At 49.0% G+C, this 21277-nt stretch overlaps 1 protein-coding gene across 2 annotated transcripts in view; it reads right to left on the bottom strand.

Annotated features, from left to right (window-relative positions):
- LOC139586161 (Golgi phosphoprotein 3-like) overlaps positions 1 to 21277 on the bottom strand; it is a 141780-nt gene that overhangs the window by 87584 nt on the left and 32919 nt on the right. The window lies entirely within an intron of this gene.

Here is a 21277-nt window from a genome sequence, read left to right as displayed (position 1 = left end):
GCTGCAAGCCAGCAAAGCAGACCTCCATCGGCTCCGGGGTCTGGAGAGAAGCTTGTGTCTGGGTGAGCTTCTCCTTCGTGCTCCGCTTTCCATTTCCTGAGCCCGGCAAAGCCTGGCCATTAACATGAACAGTCGCCTTGCAGACATTGGACATGTGATTCGGCCTTCCACACCGACCACACAAGAACATGGGAAATTTGACCTTCAGCGCTTTCTTCCCCCACTTCTTGCCAACCTGCGCATTCCCCTGCTGTGGCCGCCTGCCCTGCGGTGCCTCCCAGACTGGCTGCACAGCGGCAGCCACAGCAGCCAACTTCTGACCCAGGGGGACGATGTCCGCACAGGCCTCCGCCATCTGGGAGACAGTAGGATCATCAGGCAGAGCCTCTATGACCCTCTTACAATCATCATTGCAGTTACATCTCGCAAGGCTCGCAATCACAAGTCTCCTTTTCACAGGATCAGGCACCTGCCTCTCCACAGATGCGGTCAGCCTCACTGCAAATGCCATGAAAGGCTCAGCATCCCTCTGGACAACAGTCGCAAATGGCTGCTTTGAAGCAGCCATTTCAGGGTCTGAACAATCGCTGCAATGCCCAGCGTGTGGCACTGGTCAAGCACGAGGGGATCGAAGCCAACCTGCCCCTGAGCATCGGCATAATGTCCCGTGCCCAACAGCATGTCAGCGACAACCACACGCCTGGGGCCCTGCGGCCCCAGTGCAGCATTCTGCACCACCACGGCGGCCACCAAACGAGACCACTTGGTCTCAAAAACATCATATTGCACAGGGCCAAAAGGAGAATGTGCCACACTACAGATGTCGTGAGGCGTCAGGATGTCCTTAGCAACCCTTCAGAGCATCTGCATAACTTCAGCAGACCTCACACCAGGCTGAGCAACCGCATCACCGACTTCCTTCTCCAGTTTATACGAAAATAGGTTGATGGGTGTTATGAGTAACACCCCTGAGCACAGGGAAAGCCTGGGGACCCCCTGGCAAGGCCACAGCACCTGCTGTGTCCCGCCCCGTGGGCCCCACAGGGACAAGAGCAGATGACTGACTGGGACCCGGCTCAACACCACTCGCCCCTGCACCCCCTGCAGCACCAGCAGAGCCAGAGGATCCCCCTCCGCGATCCTGAGGATGCCGCGAGGAGGCAGGCTCACACATCTCGTCAGACTTAGTTTTGGCTTCTCACCAGAAATGCCCAGGGTCCCTCGGACGCACGGTCACCTGGCACAGGGGGAGCGTCCACAAATTCAACACAGAGGGGCCATGGCCCCGGGAACCCACTGGCCTCCCGCCAGCCGCGTCAGCAGTCGCGCTAAAGGTAAATACCTCAGCGCCCTGTCACGCCGCAGCCCCGGCAGAGGGTGCCGTGGCGGACGCAGGTGCAGGCACGGCTCGCAAGCCCGGCGCGGATTGGAACGAGACCGGCACGGGGACCTCCTCCCCCGACACAGGAGAGGGGCGGGGGGCTGAGAGAGGCGCGGCTCGCGGAGCCACGTCGCTGCGGGGCGGCACAAGAGAGTCCGGCAGGGCCCCTATGAGCGTCCGACCCGTGATGCGAGACCCCACAGCAGGCACCGACCTGCCGAGAGGAGCAGGGCGAGCAGCATGCCCACAGGAGCAGAGCCCGACAGAGCACTGACCGATGCCCCACCCCCGGCTGCTCCCACTGACTGCACATGCCCAGCAGGCTGCGCAGGCCCAGAGACGGGCGAAGTCGCCCCCCCCGACGACGAGCCCGACTCGGAGGCGGGCGAACCCGCCCCCGCCGCACTCAGGGGGAACTTAGTGGAAACACCGCAATTCGGACAAAGAGTTGTCACCGAATCAGACTCAAGCAGAGGCGGAGGCTGATCCAGAGGCTCCCCGCCATCCCCAAGCTCCAGGAAGGCACAAAGAGAGGGTGGACCCCCCCCCGCCCCGCCCCGCCCCGCCGCCCGCGCGGGGCGGGGCGGGACGAGGACGGACAGCCGACCCCACAGAGCCCCCAGAAGCCCACGGGGTCCACCCGCCAGACTCGGGTCCCGCTGGTCGGGAGCCCAATCCACCCCAGGGGAACAATCGCCACCCCCGGAGACGGACCCGTCCCCCAGTACACCGTCCTGGGGCAGGGGGGAGGGCTCCACATCGCACAGAAACTCAAACTCCCCCTCGTCCACGTCCGAGACAGAAGGGCCCCCCTGGGAACTCTGAGGGCTACAAGAACCCGACCCCTGCCAAAGCTCCTCACACTTTTTCCACTGCACCAGCAGCAACCCCACGTCCACGATGCAATCATCGAAGAGGGCCTCCATGAGGCGGACCCCCACGAGAGACCACACCTCCCTGGAGAACGCCTTCACAGGGTCCAAAAAGAACCCCTGCTCTCTGGCCCACAGAAACAGCCTCTCAAAATCACTCCAGAAAACGGAAACCTGTTTCCACTCCAGGACCTCCCTCCAGAGATCCAAAACGAGAGAATCCTCCTCGAAACCCACAGAGGTTGCCATCACCACAAGAACAGCAGGCAAAGCACCAAACGGGGGGGGAAGGACACGACCTCACTGGCAATCCGGACTGTGTTTCAGCCTAGGCTGCAGTACACTTCGGCGGTCACCAGATGTCACTATAGGACACATAAGAACACAAGCGCACACCATTGCTCTCCAGGTGAAGAAAGAAGGGAAGTTTATTTTCTGACTCCAAACCAACATTTAAAATTTTCCAAAACTGACAGTGGATTGGAGGGTGACAGTGCCACCTCTCCAATGACACTGGACAAACCAACAGTCAATCAAATTTCTCCTCCTCCATAAAAGAATGCAAAACAATGAGTTATTTACAGAAAGTGTGTAAGAAAGTTCGTTACAAAAATGTCAACATTAGATAGCTTAGAAAATCTCAAAAAATCAGGGCGACAAGATACCAACTCCCACCGGACTACAACCACTTTTCAGGAAGTTGTAGAGAGTGATAAGGTTGCCTCTCAGTCTCCTTTTCTCCAGGCTAAACAACCCCAGCTCCCTAAGTCATTCCTTATGGGGCTTGTGTTCCAATCCCCTCACCAGCCTCGTTGCCCTCCTCTGGACGTACTCAAGCATCTCAAAGTCCTTCCCAAACCAAAGGGCCCAGAACTCGACACAGTACTCAAGGTGCGGCCTCACCAGTGCCGAGCACAGGGGAAGGATGACCTCCCTGCTCCTGCTGGCCACACTGTTCTCGATACAAGCCAGGATGCCGTTGGCCTTCTTGGCCGCCAGATCACACTGCTGGGTCATGTTCAGCCGGCTATTGACCAATACCCCCAGGTCCCTTTCTGCCTGAGCACTGTCCAGTCACACTGCCCCGAGCCTATAATGTTGCAGGGAGTTATTGTGGCCAAAATGCAGGACTTGGCGCTTGGATTTATTAAACTTCATCCTGTTAGACTCTGCCCATGCATTCAACCATTCCAAGTCTCTCTGCAGAGTCCTCCTACCCTAAAACAGATTGACACACAATCCCAGCTTAGTGTTGTCTGTAAATTTACTAATGAAAGACTCAATCCCCTCATCCATGTCAATAAAGGTATTGAACAGAACTGGCCCTAGCACAGACCCCTGAGAGACACCACTGGTGACAGGCTGCCAGCTGGATGCAGCACCATTCACCACCACTCTCTGGGCCCGGCCATCCAGCCAGTTCTTAACCCAGCAAAGAGTGCTCCTGTCCAAGCCGTGAGCTGCCAGCTTTTCCAGGAGTATGCTGTGGGAGACAGTGTCAAAGGCCTTGCTGAAGTCCAGGTACACAACATTAACAGCTTTTCCTGCATCCACCAGGTGGATCACTTGATCATAAAAGGAGCTCAGGTTGGTCAAACAAGACCTACCCCTCCTAAACCCATGCTGGCTGGGTCTAATGCCCTGGTCATCCTGTAAGTTCTGTGTGATGGAACTCAATATAAACTGTTCCATAACCTTACCTGGTATAGAGGTCAGGCTAACCGGTCTATAATTTCCAGGATCCTCCTTCCCACCCTTTTTATGAATGGGCGTCACATTGGCCAGCTTTCAGTCATCTGGAACCTCACCAGTGAGCCAGGACTGCTGGTAAATGATGGAGAGTGGCTTGGCAAGCTCATCTGCCACCTCCCTTATCACCCTGGGATGGATCCCATCTGGCCCCAAGGATTTATGAATGTCCAAGCAGCTCAGCAGTTCTCTGACTGTCTCCTCTTGGATAATGGGGGGACCATTCTGCTCCCTGATATCATCGAGCAACCCAAGAGGACAGTTATCCTGAGGTCAAGTCTTCTCACTAAAAACCGAGTCAAAGAAGGCATTAAGCACCACTGCCTTCTCCTCATCTGCAGTAACCAAGTTCCCTTCTTCATCTAATAAAGAACAAAGGTTAGTCTTACCCTTCCTTTTACCATTAATATATTTATAAATCCATTTTTTGTTATCCTTATACAAAAGTCACCATTTTAAGTTCAAACTGAGCTTTAGCCTCCCTAATTTCTTTTCTACATACTCTAGCAACCCTCTGAAATACTACCTGAGAAACCTGACACTCCTTCCAAAGATAATACATCTTTTTTTTTTTATTCCTGAGTTCCTCCAAAACCTCCTTGCCCATCCAGGCCAGACGTTTGCCTCATTGACTTGTCTTTTGGCACACATGGACAGTCTGTCCCTGTGCCCTCAAGATCTCCATTTTGAAGCACGCCCACCCTTCCTGAACTCGTTTATTTTTAGGGACTACTTCCCAAGGAACTCCGAATAAGTCTCTTGAATAGGCCAAAGTCTGTCCTCCAAAAGTGCAATGTAAAAGTCTTACTAATGTTCCTCTTGACTTCACCAAATATTGAGAATTTTATATTTTCATGATCACTATGCCCCAAGCTGCCTCCAACCCCCACATCTCCTCCCAACCCATCTCTATTTGCAAATAACAGATCTAACATAGTCCCTCCCCTGGTGAACTCACCCGCCAGCTGCGACAAAAAAAGTTGTCCTCCACGTACTCTAAAAATTTACCAGACTGCCTTTTTTCAGCTGTATTGAGATCCCAACAAATGTCCGACACGTTGAAATTGCCAAAAAGAGCAAGGGCAAATGATCCAGAAATATTCTCTAACTGCTTATAGAATGAATTGTCCACCTCTTCTTCCTGGCTGAGTAGATGATAACAGACTCCCAGTAGGATGTCAGCCTTATTGGCCTTCCCCCTAATTCTTGCCCATAGGCATTCAACTTCGTCATCATTAGTTTCAATACCTATGGTGTCCAAAGCCTCCCTGTCCTGGATTGCAAGATATGTGTGTTGTGGAAGGGGCTAACAGCGGGCCTGTTAGCTAAAGGAGCGAGAAGAAGCTGAGAAGTAAGAAGAAGCTGAAGAAACCTACTTCTGTCCTGGCAGCATGGGTGCTTCAACTCAAGGAGGGAAACACTAAATGAGGGAGTTCCACTAAAGTGAAGGTAGCCTCAGCCTCCCATGACCGAGCTGCTGGGTATGATCTGTCAGATCCCCTTGAAGGAACCTCTACTATGTATGCCCAGGAAAGTAATAATAACCAGAGCTTGAGGGGCCCTGCCTCTAGCCAGGGAGAGGCACGGGAAAACCGGATCTTCTGCACGGTGTGGATCCGATGGCCTGGCACATGAGAACCACAAAAATATGATGCCTTAGTTGATACTGGTGGGCAGTGTACCCTAATGCCATTGGGACATGTGGGGGCAGAACCTGTTTCCATTGCCAGGGGGATCACAGCAAATGACCCTGTTGGAAGCCAAGGTGAGCCTGACTGGGGAGTGGCAGAAGCATCCTACTGACCGGCCCAGAGGCCCCGTGTATTCTAGTCATAGACTTCCTCTGGAACAGCTATTAAAAAGACCCAAAGGGACTCAGATGGGTTTCTGGCATAGCTGCTGTAGAGGAAGAAAACATTAGCCAGTTGAACCCCTTGCCTGGACTATCAGAAAACCCATCTGCAGTAGGACTCCTGAAAGTGGAAGAAGAACGGGTACCAATTGCCACCTCGACAGTACACCGCCAGCAGTATCGAACAAATTGAGATGCCGTGATCCCCATCCACAAAATGATCTGTGAGCTGGAGAGCCAAGGGGTGGTCAGCAAGACCCACTCACCCTTCAACAGTCCCATCTGGCCTGTGCACAAGTCTGACAGAGAATGGAGATTGACTGTCGACTATCGTGGCTTGAATGAAGTGACTCCACCGCTGAGCGCTGCTGTGCCGGACATGCTGGAACTCCAGTACAAGCTGGAGTCCAAGGCAGCAAAGTGGAATGCCTTTACTGACTTTGCTAATGTGTTTTTCTCCATTCCTCTGGCAGCAGAATGCAGGCTTCAGTTTGCTTTCATCTGGAGTGGCATGGAGTACACCTGGAACTGACTACCCCAGGGGTAGAAGCACAGCCCCACCATCTGCCATGGATTGATCCAGGTGGCACAGGAAAAGGGTGAGGCTCCAGAAAACCTTCAATACGTCGATTGTTGCAGTGTGATGCCATTTCCTGTTTCACCTATCCCAACCCCCTCAGGTGTGCCAGCCTTTCCCCTCCCCCCTTTTGCCCTCCTGCCTAAGAGCTGTCCATCAATCTTAACATTCCAGCAAGGCGTCGTGTGGTTGGCAGATGCTCCTCTGGTCTGGATTCACTGGCCTGTCCTAGCGTCCATATCCCTTGAGCCTTCCCCTCCTCACACCTGGTTGGCCCTCACCTGTCCCTCCCCTCCCCCTGTTCCCGGGGCTTAAAAGGACACGAGACCATGCGGCCGGGTTATCTATCGGTGAGCTGTTACCACATTCAGAGGTCTACCACACTGAAATAAAACTCTGGATTAAGACTCTACGATAGAACCTGCTCCTTTTCTCTTCACTGTTGCCTGAACCTTTTCCACCAAAGGTAAACTGAGTTCCTACTTTGCCTGGATTTGTTCCGAGTGCCAAGCTGCAGCACCCAACCGGCCAAAGGTATCTCTGCAGTGAAAACACCACAGCTGCAGCCTTTGGTCCAGCAGCGAGAGCTAGACGAAGCCAGGCACCCCACACCCGGAAACTTCGGGATCAGTATTTAATATATTGGCGCCCAATGTCAGGCTGCTCGAATCTGCAGCCCCAGAAGGAATCTCAGAACCTTGGAAAAGCGTTATGGCAGCTTTTGCTTCCGCTGGAAGAGCTGTGATTGCACAGCTCTCCAGAGAGACTTTGGGACTGAACCCACAAGAAACCTCGAGGAACGCATTGCGCCTTTGGAAAAACAGCTCCTTTCTGGTGAGCGAATTTTCCAGGGGAGAATAGGGGAGCCCCTCCTGCCCAAGGGGTCCTATTCAGTGAAGAGACCAGCCTGCCTGACTTTGACAGCAACAGCTTCGATTTCGGTGAGTATTTCTGCTCCTTGGGGGGGGGTAGAAGCTCAAAATCCATCTCTGCCGTGAGACGTGTCCTTTTTTGCTCTTGCATCTAGGCTGCGCAGCCCTGCGGAGCTAAGGCGATTTATTCCGTGTAAAGCTTTAACTCTGCAGCGTGCTTTCGCGGCTTTTAGAATTCACGCCGGCTCGGAGGAGCGGGACGGCTCTGCCTGCCCCTCCCCCCGGCGCGGCAGCGCAGACTGCTCTCTCTCGGTGCGGGGGGGGGGGGGGGGGAGCTCTCTCGGCGCGGGGAGGGGCTGCATTCTCGCGCGGGGGAGGCCTTGTCTGTCTCTCCACGCAGCCGGGGCGGGTCCCGACTCCCTGCTGCTGCTGCCGCTGCCGCGGCAATTTTAAAAGCAGTGTATACAGCTGCATTGTGAAAGCTTTCGCATCGTTATCGCTTTTTAACCGTGGTCTTTTTTAGAAATCGGTAGCTGATTTTGGCTTTGCATTCGGTCGGCGGGACTGTGTTCTGTGCCATTTACATCTAAGATGGGCTCAAAATTAAGCACAGCACAAAAAGGAGTGTATTATATTACTGGAATTTTAGTTAGTGCAAATGTAAAGTTCTCTAAAGGAAAATTGAAACAGTTTATAAGGTGGCTTTTTCTACACTTCCCACAAACTTCTCCTGAGGAAGTCCACAATATTCAATTTTGGGACAAAGTAGGGCATGAATTGATAACCTTGGGACAGTCTGGGAATACATCCTCAGCTAAATTTGTGTTCTGGAGCTTACAAATTCGGACAGCATTGCTCAAACAAAGGGAATTGGAGAAAAAGCCAAATGATGAGCCATGTACCTCTGCTCTCTCTGTTTCTTCCCATTCCAGCCCTAAACCTCTTACCCCAAAACTTGGTATTTTAAAGAGAGCAAATCCTGCTCATGTGCTGGGAAGTTGACTCCCTGAGCACGTTAAAATGCCTGAGTCCACAAGGCCCTGGCCAGGTCTCGTGGAAAACTCCCCAAAACCCTCTTTCCCCTGCTCTGAAACCCAGAGCACGTGTTAGCTTTTCAGAGAGCAGTGATACCCAAAATGGCCCCCAGTGCCTAGGGGGTACCCAAGAGGGAGGATGCCACGTGGCACCCTCCCAAACCTGGTCGTCTTCTTCCCACGATCCCCCTGAAGATCCCAAAATTCCTTCCCGATCCCCCTCCCCTCCTGTTCCTTGTGAAACCTTCCCTCCCCCTCCCTCACCTGCTCTACCCTCAGCTCTGCCCCTCTACTCCTCCCAGGGGGTGTCTGCCAATGTGACGTCACCATGTGTACCCGCCCCCTGTTCCCACAGTATCCCCGCCCCCTGTTCCCACAGTATCCCCGCCCCTTTCCTTCTCCCTGTCTCCGCCCCCTGTTCCCATTGCATCCCCGCCCCCTCCTCGGGTTCCCACGGTGGGGGCACACCCACTGCATGTCCCCAAACCTGCTTCTGCTTTCCCAGTAATTCCCATGCAAGGGATACAGGGCAGGAAGCGGCAGACCCAATACAGGGTCCCACTCTGTCATTCGCCCCTGTTTCGTATCAGCCTGCAGTACAAGGAGGAGCAGCCCAAACTGCTAATTGGAGTTCCTTTGGATGACAATTGATTAAAGAGATCTGTAAATCCCACAAGGAGTATGGCCCACACAGTCCATATATCTGTGGCCTTTTAAATTCTGAATTGAGTAGGACTGTGGTAATCCCGCATGATTTAAAACAGCTTTTCTCATGCCTCATGACCTCCACAGAATTCAAATTATGGGAATTAGCATGGAAACAACTGTTTAAGGAGGCTCTCCCAGGCTTGCATGCTGATCCAAACACAGCGAAAGATGTTAATGGCATGCCAATTACCATTGAGCATCTCTCCGGTGAAGGCCAATGGTCTTCATCCTCAATCCAAGCTATTGTAATTCCTGTAGAAACACTCAAGAAAGTAAAGGAAGCAGCTGAAAAAGCATTCTTTTCCCTCCAACCTGAGGGGCCTTTTGAGCCCTACAGTAAGATCAAGCAGCTGCCATCAGAGCCTTTTCTGAAATTTGTCGAAAGGTTAACTAGAGCCATTGAAATCCAAGTTAAAAAAGAGAATGCAAGGGAAGAGGTTTTAGAGGAAATGGCATTTACAAATGCAAATGAACAGTGTCAAGCGGCAATTTTGAGCCTTCCTCTCGAACCGCCCCCTACACTAAAAGATATGCTTCTAGTCTGTAACAGGAAAGTGCCTCTGATGAGTGTTGCTGAAGACACCAGACCAAGGCTGCTGCCAAGACCACCTCAGCGTGTCGCTGTTGCCAGACCTGCGCCCATTCCCTCAGCACAGCAGTACCCTGGGCAGCAGTGAAGACCAGCAATGGTTGACCCCACAAAGCCATGCCTGCTTTGCAATAACCTTGGGCACTGGAGTAACCAGTGCCCCCTGAAAAGGCAATTTGATGAATTTAGAAATGGCACGGGAGGGAAATTAGAAACACTCCCAGGGGGTCAACAACAACAAAAAAACTAGAAGGGGAGCGCCGGCCTGCCAGGTGTGCAGACATAAAAAGAGCAGGCCAAGGGAATAAGGGAACCAAAACAAACCAAGCGCGCGGTAATATTACTATTTCTGTAAGTGAAGCAGATGCTTCAAAGACCACGTCTGCAGGTCCACTGTTGACGGTGCAACGAAATAACCTTTGTTATGATTTAGGTGAACCTATGTTAACCACGTCTTCTGTCAATGAGCCTTACAGGTTGCAGCTGACAGAATCACTCCACCTGAAAGACACGGACTGGCATTTTGTCTCTGTCAACCCAGAACAGAAGGGTACTTGGCATCGTATTCGCTGTAAGTACATTGTCATTGGGGACACCAAACACACACCACATGAGATTGAAATTGCTCCAGGAATGACAACATCAGATCCTGAGCAATTCGTTCTCGGGCTGCACTGTTTTCCACCCACCCCTGTTTCTTCCCAAAGGAAAAATTGTTGCACAAGCTATCCCTGTGCCGTTTTTGCCTGAAGGCACAAAAAAACAAGGGCCCACGGTTGCCCGGGTCCAAGTTATTGGGAGAGACAAACCCAAATTATGGTGTAATGTCAGTGGGGGTGGGGAGTCAAAACGCATTGAGATGCTTGTAGACACGGGTGCAGACTGGACAGTGATCCCAGCACAAGACTGGCCAGCACATTGGTCTTTGCAAAACGTTGCTGGTCACGTTCAAGGTGTAGGAGGCCTGCAATTGGCAAGACAATCCAAAAGCATCATCCAAATCTAGGGACCAAATGGACAATTGGCAAATATCCGTCCATTTGTGTTAGATTATTTGGAACCATTGTTAGGAAGAGATTTAATGGCCCAGTGGGGTGTCACAATTGATATTCCAGACTCTCCACAGGATTTTTGTACAGAGGTCATTGAACAACAGTGCCCCACCCAAAAACTAAAGTGGAAAACAGACGAACCAGTTGAGGTGAAACAGTGGCCGCTCAGTAAACAAAAAATAAAGGCGCTTGAGGAGCTAGTGGAAGAGCAATTGAAAAAGGGTCACATTGTGGAGACCACGTCCCCGTGGAACTCTCCAGTGTTTGTCATTCAGAAAGCTGACAAAAAGAGATGGCGGCTCCTCCACGACCTCTGACAAATTAATAATGTCATTGAAGATATGGGCTCTCCCCAACCTGCTATGCCATCCCCAACAATGCTTCCCCAGGATTGGAAATTAGCTGTTATTGATATAAAAGATTGTTTTTTCAATATTCCCCTCCACCCTGACGATGCACTGCGTTTCGCATTCTCAGTCCCCACCATCAACATGGAAGCCCCTATGAAAAGGTACCATTGGACAGTTCTGCCTCAGGGCCTGAAGGTTTCTCCAGCGATCTGCCAGTGGTATGTCTCTTCCCTGCTTTCCCCAGTGCGTCCAGCTGCAGAAAAGGCCATCATCTATCATTATATGGATGATATCCTTGTGTGTGCCCCCAATGATGATCTACTCACACATGTGCTTGACCTAACGATCCATGCATTGATTGTTGCAGGGTTCGAGCTCCAGGAAAAGAAAATTCAAAAGATGTCACCTTGGAAATATTTGGGCTTAGAAATTGGAAATAGGACCATTGCTCCTCAAAAACTAGAAATCAATCCAAGGATCAAGACCCTTGCGTATGTCCACAAGTTGTGTGGGTCTTTGAATTGGCTAAGACCATGGCTCGGTCTGACTAACGAAGACCTTGCCCCTCTTTTCGATTTATTGAAAGGGGGAGAGGACCCAGGTGCTCCTAGGTCTATTACCCCAGAGGCACGGAAAGCTCTAGAAAAGGTTCAGATTGCAGTGTCCACAAGACATGCCAACCAATGTCAGCCTGACCTGCCATTCAAATTTATCATCTTAGGTAAGTCGCCATACCTCCATGGAATCATTTTCCAGTGGGAGGAAAAACAAACACCTAAGGCAAAGGAAACACCTAAAAAGGGCCAGGACAAGAGGGACCCTCTCTTGATCATAGAATGGGTTTTCCTCAGTCACAAAAGGTCCAAGAGAATGACAAAGCCTCAGGAGCTTGTAGCAGAACTGATCCGGAAAGCAAGGACCCGGATCAGGGAGTTAGCAGGATGTGACTTTGAGTGCATTCACATTCCAATTGAGTTAAAATCAGGTCAAAATACTATGCAAATATTGGAACAATTGCTTCCAGAAAATGAAGTGTTGCAGTTTGCTCTGGATTCCTACTCAGGACAAATTTCTGTAGAGCGGCCTGCCCACAAAATGTTCGAACAAGATGTTCAATTTACTCTGAAATTGAGAAGTGCTCAGAGTAGGACACCTTTAAAAAAGGCTCTGACTGTCTTTACAGATACGTCCGGGAGGTCCCACAAGTCCGTTATGACTTGGAAGGATCCTCAAACCCAGCAGTGGGAGACGGACATTGCTGAGGTAGAAGGTTCACCTCAGGTTGCTGAATTGGCTGCTGTTGTTAGGGCTTTTGAAAGGTTCTCAGAACCATTCAATCTGATTACGGATTCTGCATATGTGGCAGGAGTAGTATAAAGGGCAGATCAAGCAATACTGCAAGAAGTGTCTAACATCGCACTTTTCAAATTGCTCTCAAAACTTGTAAAGTTAGTCACTCACCGGGAGCAACCATTTTATGTGATGCACGTCAGGTCAGACACCGACTTGCCAGGGTTTATCGCTGAAGGCAACAGAAGGGCAGATGCTCTTGCTGCACCTGCAGTGATGGCCACTCTTCCAAATGTTTTTGAACAGGCAAAAATCAGCCACCAGCTTTTCCACCAAAATGCACCTAGCCTGGTTCATCAGTTTCACGTCACTCGAGAACAGGCCAAAGTGATTGTGGACACATGCCCCAATTGCCAACAACATGCACTCCCTACAATGAGTGCAGGAGCAAACCCTAGGAGTTTGAACAGTTGTGCACTGTGGCAAACAGATGTTACACACATACAGTCATTTGGATGGCAGAAATACGTTCATGTTAGTGTAGATACCTTTTCTGGAGCGGTCTATGCCTCTGCCCACACAGGAGAGTCATCTAATGATGCCATTAAGCACCTCTTACAGGCTTTTTCTTTCATGGGCATCCCCAAGGAATTGAAAACTGATAATGGGCCTGCCTATAAATCCAAGGAATTCAGGAGCTTCCTGCAGCAATGGGGAGTAGAGCACAAAACTGGCATCCCCTACTCCCCTACAGGTCAAGCCATTGTAGAAAGGACTCACTGCAATATTAAAAGAGTCCTGGACCAGCAACAACAGGTTCTGAAGGTGGAACCCCCCCACATCCGATTGTCCAGGGCACTGTTCACAATAAATTTTCTGAATTGTTCCTCTGACAGCCCGAACCTGCCCATCCTATGCCACTTTGGGGGGAGCAGTCGTATGTTGATGAAAGAAAAGCCTCCGGTTTTAGTAAAGGACCCTGAGACTTGGAAGACAGTGGGACCTTACAAATTGGTTACTTGGGGACATGGATACGCCTGTGTGTCCACCCCCTCTGGGTTAAAGTGGGTTCCTTCCAAATGGGTAAGGCCCTATGTTCCCAAGGTCTCAGAGAAATCGACAGAAGCGCCTCAGGTTGCTAATGCTTCCTGGAGAAGGAAACGCCGTATGCATTCTCTGGAGGAAATTCCATTTAAGCCTCCTATCTGGAATAGTTTGTAATATGTTTGTCTTAAGTTCCTTGTACCAGTTTAGATCCCACGGTTCGCGTGTAGCCTCGAGACGCCATGAGACCAAGCCTGCTCCTCGTCCTACTTGCGATCATCCCACCAGTGATCTCCTGGATAGTCCCTCAGCCCAAAGCACGTATGGATTACCTTGGCAAAAGACTTCGGACATCAAGAGAGAAACTGACGACTGGCTGAGTGGACTGTTCAAAGGCTGGGGACTCTCGGGCTGGTTGGGATCTATTCTGAAAACTGTATTTTTAGTATTGTTTGTATTAGTTATCGTTGTTGTAGTTGTTAGCATTGTTTTTGGATTAGTCAAACGCATGGTTCTCAAGTTGATTTCAAGCTCATCTCCCCCTCCTGAAGTTTACCATTTGGAAGCCCTTAGTGCTCCAATGAATGACACGGAACCCTTATTGGAAAGCACTGAACCTCCCGTAGAGGAGGAACCGATTTACCAACCATGGTTTGGCAAGCATTCTGCACCACAAACCCAGTCCTCTTCTTTTTAAACAAAACTAGGGGGAGATGTTGCAGTGTGATGCCATTTCCTGTTTCACCTATCCCAACCCCCTCAGGTGTGCCAGCCTTTCCCCTCCCCCCTTTTGCCCTCCTGCCTAAGAGCTGTCCATCAATCTTAACATTCCAGCAAGGCGTCGTGTGGTTGGCAGATGCTCCTCTGGTCTGGATTCATTGGCCTGTCCTAGTGTCCATATCCCTTGAGCCTTCCCCTCCTCACACCTGGTTGGCCCTCACCTGTCCCTCCCCTCCCCCTGTCCTCGGGGCTTAAAAGGACACGAGACCATGCGGCCGGGTTATCTATCGGTGAGCTGTTACCACATTCAGAGGTCTACCACACTGAAATAAAACTCTGGATTAAGACTCTACGATAGAACCTGCTCCTTTTCTCTTCACTGTCGCCTGAACCTTTTCCACCAAAGGTAAACTGAGTTCCTACTTTGCCTGGATTTGTTCCGAGTGCCCAGCTGCAGCACCCAACCGGCCAAAGGTATCTCTGCAGTGAAAACACCACAGCTGCAGCCTTTGGTCCAGCAGCGAGAGCTAGACGAAGCCAGGCACCCCACACCTGGAAACTTCAGGATCAATATCCAATTGTCGATGACATCATTGTGTGGGGGAATGTGGCAATGGAAGTATTTGAGAAAGGAGAGAGGATCATCCAGATTCTGCTACAAGCCAGTTTCGCCACCAAGGAGAACAAAGTCAAGGGACCTGCCCAAGAGATCCAGTTACTGGGAGTAAAGTGGCAAGATGGACAGCATCAGATTCCCACTGAGGTCATCAACAAGATCACCATGATGTCTCCACCAACCAATAAGAAGGAAACACAAGCTTTCCCAGGTGCCATAGGTTTTTGGAGAATTCACATTCCTGAGAACAGCCAGATTGTGAGCCCTCTCTACCTGGTCACCCACAAAAATAATGATTTCCACTGGGGCCCTGAACAGCAGCAGTACTTTACAGAGATCAAGCAGGAGATCGCTCATGTGGTAGCCCTTGGTCCAGTCAGGACAGGACGAGAGGTGAAGAATGTGCTCTACTCTGCAGTGGGGAACAATAGCTTGTCCAGGAGGCTTTGGCAGAAGGTGCCTTGGGAGACTCGAGGCCGACCACTGGGATTCTGAAGCCGAAGTTACAGAGGATCCGAAGCCAACTACACTCCCACAGAGAAGGAAATCTTGGCTGCCTATGAAGGAGTTCAAGCCGCCTCGGAGGTGATTGGCATGGAAGCACAACTCCTGGCACCCCGACTACCAGCGCTGGGGTAGATGTTTAAAGAAAAAGTTCCCATTACCCACCACGCCACTGATGCCACATGGAGCAAATGGATTGCCCTCATCACACAGCACACCCGTATTGGAAACCTGAATCGCCCTGGGATTGTGGAGATAATAACAAACTGGCCAGAAGGTGAAAACTTTCATTTCACTGATGAAGAGGAACAAGAGCAAGTGACACGCTCTGAAGAAGCTCCACCATACTACCAATTGCCACCAGAAGAAACACACTACGCTCTTTTCACTGATGGTTCCTGTCGTAACGTAGGGATGAACCAGAAGTGGAAAGCAGCCGTATGGAGCCCCACATGACAGGTTGCACAAGCTACTGAAGGAGAAGGTAGATCAAGTCAACTTGCAGAACTCAAAGCCCTTCAACTGGCCTGAGACATTGCTGAAAGGGAGAAGTGACCAAAGCTTTACCTTTATACTGATTCGTATATAGTAGCCAATGCTCTGTGGGGCTGGCTGGAAGGGTGGAAAAAGGCCAACTGACAGCATAGACAAAAGCCAATCTGGGCTGCTGATGAATGGAATGACATTGCCACTCAGGTAGAAAATCTATCTGTGAAAGTCCATCATATAGATGCCCATGTCTCCAAGAGTCGGGCTAATAAGGAACACCAAAACAACGAGCAGGTAGATCTGGCAGCAAAGATAGAGGTGTCAAAGATAGACTTAGATTGGCAACATAAGGGGGAGTTGTTCCTAGCTTGATGGGCCCATGATGCCTCAGGTCATCAGGGCAGAGATGCCACCTATAAGTGGGCACAAGACTGAGGGGTGGATTTAACCATGAACAGTATTTCGCAGGTTATCCATGACTGTAAGACATGTGCTGTGGTCAAGCAGGCCAAGCAAGTGAATCCCCTATGGTATGGTGGGCGGTGGTCCAAATATAAGTATGGGGAGGCATGGCAGATTGACTACATCACACTGCCCCAGACATGACAAGGTAAGTGCTATGTGCTGACCATGGTGGAACCCACCATGGGATGGTTGGAGACCTACCGTGTGCCTCATGCCACTGCCTGGAACACCATCTTAGGCCTGGAAAAGCAAGTCCTGTGGAGACATGGCATCCCTGACTGAATCAAGTTGGACAACAGAACCCATTTCAAGAACAGCCTTATAAACACCTGGGCCAGAGAACATGGTATTGAATGGATATATCATATCCCCATTCATACACCAGCTCCCGGGAAAGTTGAATGGTACAATGGACTACTCAAGACTACCCTGGAAGCGCTTGGAGGGGGAACTTGTAGAAATTGGGAAATGAACTTAGCAAAAGCCACCTAGATGGTCATCACCCAAGGGTCCAGCAATCGAGCTGGTCCTGCCCAGTCTGAACCCTTGCACACTGTGGATGAAGATAAAGTCCCTATGGTACACATGAAAGGTATTTTAGGAAAGACTGTTTGGATTAATCCCACCTCAGGCAAAGACAAACCCATCCGTGGGATTGTTTTTGCTCAAGGACCTGGTTACACTTGGTAGGTAATGCAGAAAGATGGAGAAAGCTGTTGTTTATCACAGAGAAACCTAGTCTTAAGTGAGAACTGTGTGTAAGGTTTCATGGTGATGCAGATGGAAATAGAATAAGGGGTGGATAATGTCCTGGATTGCAAGATAAATGTGTATTCTATTTGACATCTGTTAGAGGTGTGGCAGTTATCTTCTGTTAATTGAGCAATTTTCATTATCTCTTCCACAAACCAATCCTCGCCCTGGGAAATATATTCTGTTAATGGGACATTGAGTCTCACTGCATGACTGATGAAAAATTACATCATCCTATTGTGAGATGCTCCACCCAGAGGGAAGAGCTAAACATTCATTCCTGGATATAATCTGAGCTTTGGGACACCAGGGCAGCCTTTTCCACTGGCTTCCCAGAGGAGCAGCCCTTTCCCACTGGATTTGGAGGAAGACCAGGCCTATCTACACCACCACTGGGTCTTCAGAGACAGACTACACCCTTCTATAGCATAACTGCTTCAACAGAACTACATCTGTCACTCCAGGAGGACTGCAGCCACCATTCCAATTCGACTGCTACCAACACCCTGACGCACATGGTGTCAGGTAATATTCTGACTCTGTCAGTGTTGTTTTGTATTACTGCATTGTTTTGGGGTTTTTTTCTTTTCTTCCCTGTTGGGAAGGATGAAAGTTGGACAAGAAAGTCTCACAGATATGTATGCTTGGCAGAAAGACTTTTGAATGTAGAATCTGAAGAAGGAATAGAAATGAAAGCAAGTTTTGATATAGAAGAAAAGAATTGCTAAGCCAGTCTTACTGGATAACCAAGGAGGCAAAGGGTATGTTAGTTAGAAGGGGTTTTTATGGCTTAGAGCAAAGGATAAACCCACCTCAAACAAGATTATTTTTTTACCAAGTAAAAAGATACCAAGGCAAACAAGTCTGCCAGTGTTGCAAGTAGAAAAAAGGTCTCAGAATTTTCCACTGCAAGAAAACTGAAAAACAACTTCTAGCTTAAACTAGCATACTAACTGTTAGTGATTGGAGTATAGTAACATGAATATGGTAATTATAGTAGCTATGATAGGCTATAGGTAAAACTTAAGGTATAGATTGGTTCTTCTGTATTAAGATGCTCTGCAAAGAAAATTATATAATGCATTGTAACCAAAATTGAAGGGTCTTCAGGCTTGTCTGCAGCTGGAGCTGGCACCTGTAAGCGCAGGTTTTGTCACCCATGACCCTGGACTGCTGTAACATCTTGGATACAATAAACTGCATCTTGAAGAGCCCCCTGGAGTCCCGCATCTCTCATTCAGGCTCTTACTCATCCCTATTAATGAACTGTTATTCCTGCTCCCATATCTTTGCCTGAGAGCCCCTTAATTTCAAAATTATAACAATTAGGAGAGAGGGGGTTTACATTTTCCATTTCTGGGGAGGCTCCTACCTTCCTTAAGCAGACACCTGTCTTTTCAAACCAAGACATTCCCTAATCTAAATGACAACCCCTTCACCTCTTCTCCCTTTCCTATCTCTCTTGAAGAGCTTGTAGCCATCCAGTTCAGCACTCCAGCCATGAGTCATCCCACCATGTTTCTGTGATGGCAATTACATCATAGCTCTGCTGTTGCACCATGGCCTCCAGCTCTTCTTGTTTATTGCCCACGCTGTGTGCATTAGTGTACATGAACCTCAGCTGGGCTGCTGATTTCACTCCTGTCTCAGGCTTACCACCCTTGGGCCTGCTTCCAGACAGCCCAACAGCATCCCCTTCCCCCTTCAAACCTAGTTTAAAGCCCTCTCAACAAGTTCTGCCAGTTCACAAGCTAAAAACCTTCTACCCTTAACAGAGAGATGGAGCCTGTCTGGTTCCAGTAGGCCAGGTGTCGTAACAGTTGCCCCATGATCAAAGAATCCCAAATTCTGCCAATGGCACCAACCCTTGAGCCACTTATTGATAATGTGAGCTCTCCTATTTCTATCACCGGTTTTCTCAACCACCAAAGGGACTGAGGAAAAGACTACTTGTACCCCTGTCCTATCAACTACTTGTGCCAATACCCTAAATTCCCTTTTAATTGCCCTGACACTCCTCTTTTCAATCTCATCACTACCAGCCTGGAGTATCAGCAGTGGGTAATAATCAGAGAGCTGAATCAGCCCAGAAAGTTTCTCAGTAATGTCCCATACCCAGGCCCCAGGGAGGCAGCAGACCTCTCTGTGGGGTGGTGTGGGATCTCAGCACATCGTTCCCGATGTCCAGAGATGCCAGGAGAACCCTTGGGGGTCTCGAAAACCCTGGAATGTTGCCAAGAGTGTTTGGTGGCTTGATTTTGATCCATCCACAGAAGTAACAAGAGTCTGAGGACAAGAGAATCACTTTAGAGTAAAAGGTGTAAAAGAGACACATTTAGAGGGTGAGATATAGACTTTAAGGTTTTTGGTACAGGGGGGTTATGGAGACAAGATGGAGAGATCGGGGCGTGTCTTGTCCTTCTTCTTTCTTCTTCTTGTCCTCCATCTCCTGTGATGATGTTGGCACTTAGAGATTGGTTTCTGGTGAAGGTGCACTTGCCAACATGGGCGAAAAGCATTGGGAAATAAAGGTAAATATTGTATACGTAGGTTTTAGTATAAAAAGACATGACCGCCCCGTGGGTGGTCAGAGAGTGCCTGTGACTGCCTGCAGATCAGACCTCTGTTGGGCAGACAGAAAAATTTTGTAGATAAGAAATAATAAACAACCTGAAGACCGAAAGCTGAAGAGTCCAGACTCGTCCTTTGCATCGCGCCCACCAAAGAACCACTCTACCCGTGTCGGGGCAGAGACAGACAGCCGGACCCGACAGGGTGGGTATGGTCAACATATGAAGCCCTCTGTTCCCCTCAGAAGGGAATCACCCACCACAATTACCCTTATTTCCTCTTTGATGTTAGAGGTGGTAATTCTTCTCACAGATGAATCATAATTGGGAGGCTCACTGTGCAGATTATTTTCTTCTAAATCATCTGGCTGACTCTCTAGATCCAGGGGTTCATACCTATTCTGAAGGGGCACCTGGCTTGGGAGTGGGGGTTGGGAGGAATTTTTATTATTACCTCCTCGAGTAGGTACCCACTTCCACTCCCCCTCATCTACCAGGTGTCCTTCTATTGTCTGACAATAAGAGTCATGGGAGTCCTCTGACTCTTGGTGGGCCTCCCTCAAGGATGGAAGGGCTGAAATCCACCAATCTATTTCCCTTTCACTTTCCCTGATACTCCTTAGTTTTTCAACTTCCTCTCTTTATCTCGGCCACCAGTGAAAGGAGATTGTTCACCTGTTCACACCACAGGCAGGTTTCCTCCACAACGCCCCCTGAAACCACCGATAAGCTCAAACAGTCTGCACAGGAATGGGTCTGGACAGACACATCCTTTTTGGAAGGTTCCATCTGATTACATACACTCATACTAACTACAGTTTTTGATTGTGTACAAACCATTACTACCAGAAATGCTAAAACCTACCAACCAACAGAAACATCGTGCACAACATACATGCATGTCATTAAATATAGATTTCTAGGAATATAATATAGATTATATAGATGACCAATACTTTGGAAAGTTATAAAAGAGCTCTGGATCTCTAGAAAGTAACTACTGAAATATGACACAGACTTTTTTTTAAAGGCCATAATTAGAAGGTTGGAAAGGCATTTAAGAATTTGGATAAGTCAATTCAGAGCTGATATGAGAGTAGCTCTTACTCTCAAAGAAGTCACCATTCTGTAAATTAAGATTTTGGTTGGCACCAGACATTTCTTTGACAAAAAACATGCAAGATGGTGTGCAATATATACAAAAAAAAGACTCCTACACAATACCATTTTCAATTAAATAGCCTCTTTACATAAAAATAATTTTTAAACCAGACAACACACAAGTAAACTTACAGCTGTGGCATGATAAATATACACTTTCTATTTCCAGAAAGTGCTACATTATTATGCAAACAATTCAAGTGCTAGAATTTTTTTCCCTTGTTTAGCTATGAAAACTGAATTTATTTTAAAAGTATTTTTCAATTAAGTGAAGTTAACTATACTACTCCAAGTTTTGGAAATGTTACAAAGTTAATTTTTTTTTTTAAATAACCCTGACTCAAACTCAATTTACACTTATGAAGAATAACAACAACAGAGCTTCTCTGGGATAATGCATGTAACACTGCCCAGTCTTGTCACAGACATATTTTATGAAAATCCTTTTGCTAGGATTTTTCTCCTGAGAAGCTGAGAGGCCTCAGAAACGAAATGTAAACAATGACTATCTGATGGCTATGGAATGTGGTCTGGAGATGGTTTACCAACAGGTGCATCTTTGATTGGTCTCATGTGGTTGTTTTTACTTGATGACCAATGACAGCCAGCTGTGTCGAGGCTGTGGTCAG

This window comes from Agelaius tricolor, unplaced genomic scaffold (assembly GCF_023055355.1).
Source record: "Agelaius tricolor isolate 1412-34295 unplaced genomic scaffold, bAgeTri1.0.p SCAF_105, whole genome shotgun sequence".
NCBI lineage: Eukaryota > Metazoa > Chordata > Aves > Passeriformes > Icteridae > Agelaius > Agelaius tricolor.
Note: the sequence above shows the minus strand (reverse complement) of the source record. Positions and strands in the feature narration are given on the sequence as shown.